The sequence below is a fragment of the Sinocyclocheilus rhinocerous genome, unplaced genomic scaffold, assembly GCF_001515625.1.
Source record: "Sinocyclocheilus rhinocerous isolate Xijiao unplaced genomic scaffold, SAMN03320098_v1.1 scaffold6895, whole genome shotgun sequence".
NCBI lineage: Eukaryota > Metazoa > Chordata > Actinopteri > Cypriniformes > Cyprinidae > Sinocyclocheilus > Sinocyclocheilus rhinocerous.
In genome coordinates, this window is record NW_015650146.1 from 33,587 (window position 1) to 42,148 (window position 8,562).

Consider the following 8,562-nt stretch of genomic DNA (forward strand, 5'->3'; position numbering starts at 1 on the left):
TCTGTCTGTCTGTCTGTCTGTCTGTCTGTCTGTCTGTCTAAGCTTCATTGACATTTAAATTTAAACTTCATGACTCGATTTAACGCAATTATTTTAGAGAAATAGGCCTACCGCTCAGACAACGTCCGGAGAAAAATAGCCGAAAACACAAAATGCCAGAGTCACGCAACAAAATAGGAAAGTCACGGTCAAAAGTTCGTGTGGCAATGCTCGTGTTAATTTTTAACTAATATCCGGCGTGATTAGTCACATTCCGGGCGGGTCAGAGAGTTCAGTGACCTGTTAGTTCATGTCTGTGAGGATGAGGAAGGATCCACTAGAGGGAGAGACTGGACATGACCCAGAGTCTGCAAGATGTCTGTTAAAGATCTCTTCATCTGGAAAGCATCTGCTGTGTACAAACATCTGATAGACGTCTCTAAGATGTCAGTTTTACATTCATTCCGAATCTTAAACATCCTAAAGACATCTAAACGTCTATTTGACATCTGATAGGAAACGTCCTATAGACATATTGCAGATGAGCAAAAAAATTTGAGCTGAGGAAGTTTCTGAATTTTATCCATTTCTGACACAGAATGACCCTAATATATAAAAGTAAGAACTCGAAAGCAATACAAACTATGCAATTGTTTAATATGTACAATGTTTTATTTATTTATTGTCTTTTTTTCTTTCTATATACCCCTGATATGGCTCTATAAATTGTTAAAGTGTACACATTTTCAGTGGTCAAAAACCAAATGTGTGTCACTTTGCATTCGGCTGATTCTTTTTTTCTTTTAAAGAGGAATGGAATAAAGCATGCACTTGGATCCACTATTGCGTTGTCACGCCTCCCCACGTTACAATAGCTGGAATGGAACCATAATAGAGTCTTAAGAATGAAGATGCCAAAAGGCAAGTTTATTTAGACCCAAAATCTAAAAGAGCATTATGATATATTTAACCTCCTGGGGTCGACAGTTCCGGCGGCGGAACTTTTTGCAGTTTTGAATGTTGACAGCGAAAAGAACTAAAATGCTCCTTCATACTTGATCGTACATATAAGAGTAATACAGCATTTCATAAAACTTCTTGAGTTACAGGCATGCAAACATTGGAGAAAAAACTTGAAAAGTTATTTTTCCTATTTTTGAATGTTCACCACTGGTGTATAATGCAACAAAGATTGACAGATTTTACTAACAGACCTACCAATCTCTGTTTAAAAATAATATAATGATGCTGCAATCTTTCTAAAGCCATTTTACCCCCCTGTAATCTGGCTCTGAATCTCAGGTGAAAAGTGTCATCTTGACCCCCCTCTACAAAATAGTTGATTACTCAGTAAATATACATCGATGACATTTAATATTTTGACTTTCGTCACTATACATGTTTAACTTTTCTTCAGAAAAATATATTGACAAAATCTAAAATTTGAGCCGGGTAAGTTTCTGAAATTTCCCCATTTCTGATACGGAATGACCCAAATATCTAAAAGTAAGAACTTGAAAGCAATACAAACTATGCAATTGTTTAATATGTACAATGTTTTATTAACTTATTTACTGTCTTTTTTCTTTCTATATACCCCTGTGATGTTGGCTTATGTATTTTTGTTTGCACAAAATGCTTGGTTCTCAATAAAATAAATAAACAAATCATATATTAACTGTACCTACTGTAGAAAGTCTTCAGTAGATGCCATATTGAATTTTACATGGATGAAAACAAAGTTGTGACAATTTTCAAAACTGTTTTACATAGTTTTTGCTATCTTGAAAGTTTTTGTAAAGGCTTTTCATCAGCTGAACAATTGGCATGTTGTTAAACAGCTATACACTTTACCTCTATCACAGCCTCATTTTCATTCCTGACAAAAATTAAATATGGTGCCGCCCTGACTTAAGGTCTATTATGTTGACGATGTGTTTCAGATGTTCACCTCGGCGTTTGACAGTATTATAGTGTCTCATCATGCTTCTTCTGTTCATTCATCTGTCTTGTGCTCAATAGTCTCTCTGTGCCACCAGCACAACACTGAACACTCGACCAGAAGCAGAAGATCAAGAGACGTCCAGTGGTTCTGCGAGGGAGGAATGCGACAAAGGGCAGCCGAGCATCCAGCAGCTTCTGTCCGTCCGATCCAAACACATAATCACAGCTTTGTTCTGCAGAAGAATGACGCTTTATGACTCCTTTCAGACACATTTAACTGCTGTTGTGCCATTAATAGACGGCTGAATAGGATCTGACATCATCAGACTTTCTGCAGCCGGAGGAACGTTAACATTTCACTGCTTAAAAGACATAGAAAAGAGCATGTTTTTCACGGACACAAATTAAAGGGGTGGTTCACTGGGTTTTTTCTAGGCTTGATTGTGTTTATGGGGTGCAGTCTAACATGTGTTAAGAAAGTGAAATCGCAATCAACCACCCCTTTAATCAATAGTTATCATACAGTAAGACTATAGAGCTAAAAAAAATTATGAGAAATGTTGGAGTTCATATTGAGATCTGTGACTTTAGTAGGCCTAGCTTTAGCCTATATGGTAGAAATAGTAAGAGTCATTTCAATAAACTGATTCAAATAACGAATTCATTTGAGCCATCAGTGTTCACACTGTCCCTAATTTGAAGTCTGTTTTGTACTAAGTTAAAATGTTGTAATTACTTTTAATTATGAGGGGCTAACAGTTGTTTGGCAAACTACACGTCAGAAAGAGCTTCAACGATGATTACATGCCAAGTTCCACATGTTCAACCAGTCAGAAAGTGTTCGTCTGTGTCAGGTGATCACGTCTGAACATGAGCTTTGAATTTTATTGGAATCTCTGATTCAGTCATCTACCTCATACTCTCACTATAACTATGATTCAGATATAATTACATGAAACGGCATGAAATCCAGAGGTTTTGTGCTATAGCTCTCTGTGCAGTTAGTGTGATTCAGACACACAAACCATGAGAAAATACCAGTAATATGTCACGAAAAATTTAAAATATTATCGTCCATTGATATAATAAAATTGATATCCTACTTTACGTGTACACATATACTCAAGTAAAGAAATTGATTTAAAATTAATTTAAAACAGTTAAAAAATAGAAAATGAAATGAATATGCTATATATCTATTTTATCTTTATTCTCATACAGTACACTCGAGTAATGTGATATGCATAGCCTACCTTATAGCAAATACGAGCTGCTTGATTTTTAATTTTGTCGGAAAACGTAATATTATCGCCTAGCTCTTTATATAAAGTTGTATATATATATATATATATGTATGTATGTGTGTGTGTGTGTGTGTGTGTTAAACTTTATTTGCATACGTACAGTATATTCACATAAAACAATACAGCCTATATCTGATATACCAAATCTCAACTGCCTAATTGATTGTATCGTTGCAAAATATTAACTATTAATATTTAGCACAGAGCTCTAAATGCGACTAGCCTATTATAAATGGGCCTTTTCTGTTTTTATCTAAAATCGGAAAACTTTTTATGCATTTTGGCGATTCACATGACAACGCGTTTTCAGGGCCAGAAAACGCAAACTTTTGAAAACGGGTTTCAAAATGCACGTTTTTGAAAACCATACCGTTATCGTCAACGCGAATTAGTAAAATCGTCATGCGCATGCGTATTAGCTACGTTTTCAATCCATATAGGAACGCTTATGTGTGCGGATCCGCGTTAACTTATAGACTGAATAACAACAACAACAAAAGTGCCACATTTTTGATGCATTATGACAATTTAAAATAAGAAAAAAAGATAGATTGTAATCTTATTTTGTGCTTTTCTTTTCTTTTGTTGTTGTTTTTTTCTGTGTAGATAATGCTATAACTTGATGTGCGCAAACCCATCTATTAGTAGTATAGATGGGTTTTAGTAGTATTTATTTATTTATTTGTAGGAGAAACAACCATGTCTCATTTCACTGTTTTTGTATTTATTCATAAGTTCCGCAATAAATAATTTAAAAAATAATAAATATGTGCCGCGGATCCGCGTGAAAGGGTTCATTTCGACAACATTGTTGTTTGTACGCGAAACTTGCGTTATTAGTACGTCGGTGTCGCGTAAACGTACCCCAAGGCTCGCAGATATTAGGATTAAAAAAATTATATTATTTTCTGTAAAGCTGCTTTACAGAAAATAATACACCTTTCTCTCCCGCGACAGCCCTGTGCAGTTTTACAGGCAGCACGCAAACTGTACAGTGAGTGTTATCTGTGGACTCTAGTTTATGAACTTTTGTGAAAACGAAACCAAGGAGACGGCGCACAGGTCGCTGTGGAATTCTGCTGCGGAGGCTAAAATAAAGCGCCATTAGCATTGAAATCTGCTCTGAATGTGAGCTTCCTTCTGCAGTGATTGATTCCTCAAAAACATGAGAATTTCCCCTCGCTTCGGAGCCGAGCTGCTTCCCCGAGCGCTCCGGTTGTCCCGACACCAGCTGCAGAAATAACAGTTTCCTGGAGACACGGAAGAACGTTTATGAGACTATCACAGATTTTACCGGTTTAATTTGACTATTAAATACGCCTATGCATAATCTTAACTTGAAACACACAACAGTCATAGAGAAGCTGGGATATTAAACAAATGTCATAATATCATGATTTTAACAAGGTTTTTATTCCCACAATCAAACCTCTTGTGTGTAGCATAGGCTATGTGATGTTTTTTTTAAGAGTGTGTTCATATCTACAGACAGTATTTACATGCATTCCTTTAGCAGACACTTATCCAAAGTGAATTTACAGTGAAAGACACATTGAGGGAATCCTGGGATTGCTGCTGAGTCATCCATGATTAAAATCCCCATCATTACTAGAGACTCATTCTCTTCTCTCCATCTCTGCATGATGTCATGTTTATGGATGAGTGGGTGGGAAAACCTGAAACCTGTGCAGACAAATGAAACACCTCAAATAGGCCTACTCTCACACAAATGCATCATGTATTAGTAATTTAGGCACATAAAGAAGGTTTTATATAAAATGTAATGTAATTGCGAGAATGGTTTTTGACTCTTAAGTGGGAAGTGGACAGTCCAGAGGTAACAACAAATCACAGATCTCTTTGAAACCATCAGAAACACACGATGTTATTTTTACTTTTGTATTTATGCATTCGGTAGATGGTTTTATTCTACGTGACTCATATGTTAATTTCAAGCTATACATTTTAGCAGTCCATATATTTCCTGGGAATCAAACCTATAATCTTGGTGTTGCTGCATGTCACCATGTTGTATGTTTGAGCTACAGGAACACTATTATATATAAAATACACTATTATTGACTTTAACAATGAAACCCACTTTATAATTAATTATAAAGACAATAAAACTGATATACATTGAGTGCACACACTGTTAAAAACATTATTTTTCAAAGTTGTAATACGTTTTACAAGAAAATGCCATTTCAGATTTTCTGCTTTAAAGTTTCATGTTTAATTCTTTGTGTTATTTGCTGTTCCTTCTGTTTGTTTTTTTTTTAAATTAAATTTCATAGCATTTTTTTTAGTGTAACATAATATGCAAATTAAATCAAACATATTAGAACTATTAGAACTAAGTAATAATAAAACAAAACCAAAAATACAATAAATGCATAAACTAGGGGGGGAAAAATATATATATATATATATATATCATTTTGCATAATTGTGAGATATCAGCAGTCAGATTCAGGAAATCAACATATTTTAAAAACTGCCCAGACTGAGTGACTCCTGATTTACATTTATGCATTTGGTGGAAAATGTGACTTCATGATTTATATTTTATCAGTCTGTATGTTGCATATACATGGGATCGTCAAAACCATCAGCCCAAAAAATACCAGCAAAACCATTTCTAAGCATAACCGGACCGTGACGGATCCTCATGTGACGTGTGGAGAGCTTGAGGCTTCATAAACCCTGAGTGGCAGTACGCAGACACTATTAAAAGTTGCATAAACGTTGTGAGAAGGTTGTAAAAGTGTTGCGGGAAGCCAGTGTGGGCAGTGAGAGCGTTTGGCTCGAGGATCAGGGTGTGTCTGTGGTCACAGACTTTGAGGAGAAACAGCAGCTGGAGGAGAGAAAAAGAGCTGGAGGAGCTGGAAGGTCTTTGAGGGTCACAAGCATCAGAGCGGAGGAATCAGCCTATGAAACAGAGAATATGGACAGAAAATGAACAGAAAAAAGATCAAACATCTACAGTGATTTTTGCAAGAACAAGAAAAAGAAACGCAGATGACAGCAAAGAAACTGAGGAGGTGAGACTATAATTTTGTCCTCACAGTGGGAGCGTTTGTCTGCCGTCCAAGTCCAAAAAACCTTTTTCACTTCAAGCTGAATAAAGTTCCTCGGCTGGAGACTGTTTTACTTGGAGATGAATGGAATGGGAATGAGAATCAGAGGGAAAAGAGGAGAAAGGAGGAGCAGAATAAAAAAGAAAAAAGATGTCTAGGAGAAATCATGTTGAGGAGCGAGTTCATTTCCCTAATAAACTTTTACCAGATGCACACAAACACCTACATCCCAACTAACAAAAATGAGTTCTAAGTTTGGCTAGCGTTCCCATTGAGTCATGAAAACGTTCATTCTGAATGTTCTCTGAACATAGATTTTAAATGTTTAAAAAAGTTTTGGTTTTTTTGTGAATATTAGAAGAAAACATTAAGTGAATGTTCCACTTTGGCATTTTCAAACATTATGGGAACGCTACTTTTGAATGTTGAAACTAGCTATTAATGTTTTGTTTTTTTTAAAAGATGGACCAATGTCCAACTAATAAGCTTCCATAAGCTTTTGTGCTAACGTTTTGAGAACAGATAACTTTGAACATTCTATTAACGTTACTGGAAGAATGTTTGTTCTAACTTTAAGAGAACCTTGCCAGAACGTTAGCTAAACTTTAGAGAATGTTCCCTGTTAGCCGAGTAGCACAAATAACCTCCTCACCGTAAACACCTTCTGCCCACAGTAAACATCTGTTCCTCTGCACAAAGACACCTCCTCCTTAAACTCTTCATAGACTGATAGCAGATACTCTGCGTTGGGGAGCTTCGTGTTCAGAGGTTGAATGTCCCTGAAGGTCAAGGGCTCATGAGGGGTCATGGTTGATCCAGGATTAGAACGGAAACGATCCGTGTGGAATTAATTCATCCTGGACTTTTTGAGAGTGACTTGGACTTGCTTTCAAGGGCGTGTGTTATCATTTCATATTTTACACGTTCACAAACCTCCTGTGAAATATTTGCACTCTTTTTTTTAATGCCTCTCCGAGTCTTTACTGAACAAAAGTCAACTCTGTTTTTCAGATGTAGGCGCTGGTCTGTGATTCTAATGATTCCGTCCGTTCACCGTGCGCATGCGCTGAGCGGTGGCGCGTCTGGTCTGGAGTTTATTCATCAACGCTCTGAAACTTCGGTATTATTCTGCGTTTAAGGTAAGTTTAAATGTGTATAACGTTAAAATAAAATAAAATTGGGATTTGAATGGACATTTTATCAGACTAATGTGGAATATTGGTTATTTTATTAGTTTATGAGTTCGGTTATTGTAAGTAAACAAACGAAAGGTTTGGCGCTGAACTGAAGACTGAAGGAACGGTTACAAGTTATACTGACATGGTTCAGTTATTAGGGAGTCTCCGAAGATAGACCGACAGGTTATAAATAAACTGACAAGTTATACTGACATGGTTCAGTTATGAGGGAGTCTGTGAAGAAGGTGGCGGTTAAATAAATGTCGAGACAAAATACTTTTTCACATTAGGTTACAGGTACAGTATTTGAATGAGATGTGAGGGGTGAATTAACTTAATTGTTAAAAATCGTAATAGTTCTAATAGGCTTATTTTTCTTTCTTTTGATTTTGGGGTGAAATGTGAACGGTTTAATCAAATCATTTGAACGTCAATCTGTCAAACATAAAAAAATAATAATATTAAAAAGTAATGATGATAATAGCATGTTGCCAGGCTGCCAAGGTTTTGCAATGCGGTTGTTAAGGTGTCTCTATGATTTTCTGTTGTCTAGATATGGATCTGCTCCGTCATATAACCATTGTTGGGGAAAGTTACTTTTAAAAGTAATGCGTTACAATATTGCGTTACTTCCTTAAAAAGTAACTAATTATGTTACTTAGTTACTTTTTATTGAAAGTAATGCGTTACATTACTTTTGCATTACTTTTTAAATCTGGACAGGGCTTGCTTGTTTGCTTTTAATATAAAAAGTTCTATTTTTGGCAAATATAAAAGCCCTTTCACAGCAAAAGCCTCAGGCTGAAGGAAATGTAAATTCACGTCTGTACAGTAGAACACAGAAGAAGAAAGTTCAACACTCTTCAGCAATAAAAGAAGAAGAAATGTTAGCTTATCTTGTGTAATTTGTGCTTATTAGTATGGTTGAATTGGATCACTGAAGGTCAGCAGCAAATTGGTTAATAAAATGGGATTAAATACATAAAGGATATTTGTATAATTTAACATATTTAATTATTGCAGCTTTGCGTCATATTCTGAGTTGCTTTTAACTGTTTTTATTAATTTTGAGGAAAA

At 35.8% G+C, this 8,562-nt stretch overlaps 1 protein-coding gene across 1 annotated transcript in view; it reads left to right on the forward strand.

The window, feature by feature from the left end:
- Nucleotides 1–7,238: 7,238 nt before the first annotated feature.
- Nucleotides 7,239–8,562, forward strand: part of LOC107711548 (cdc42 effector protein 1-like) — a 5,657-nt gene continuing 4,333 nt past the window's right edge. The window contains exon 1 of the mRNA XM_016516537.1: nucleotides 7,239–7,446. The gene's annotated coding sequence lies outside the window, so the exon portion shown is untranslated. The remainder of the gene's footprint in view (nucleotides 7,447–8,562) is intronic.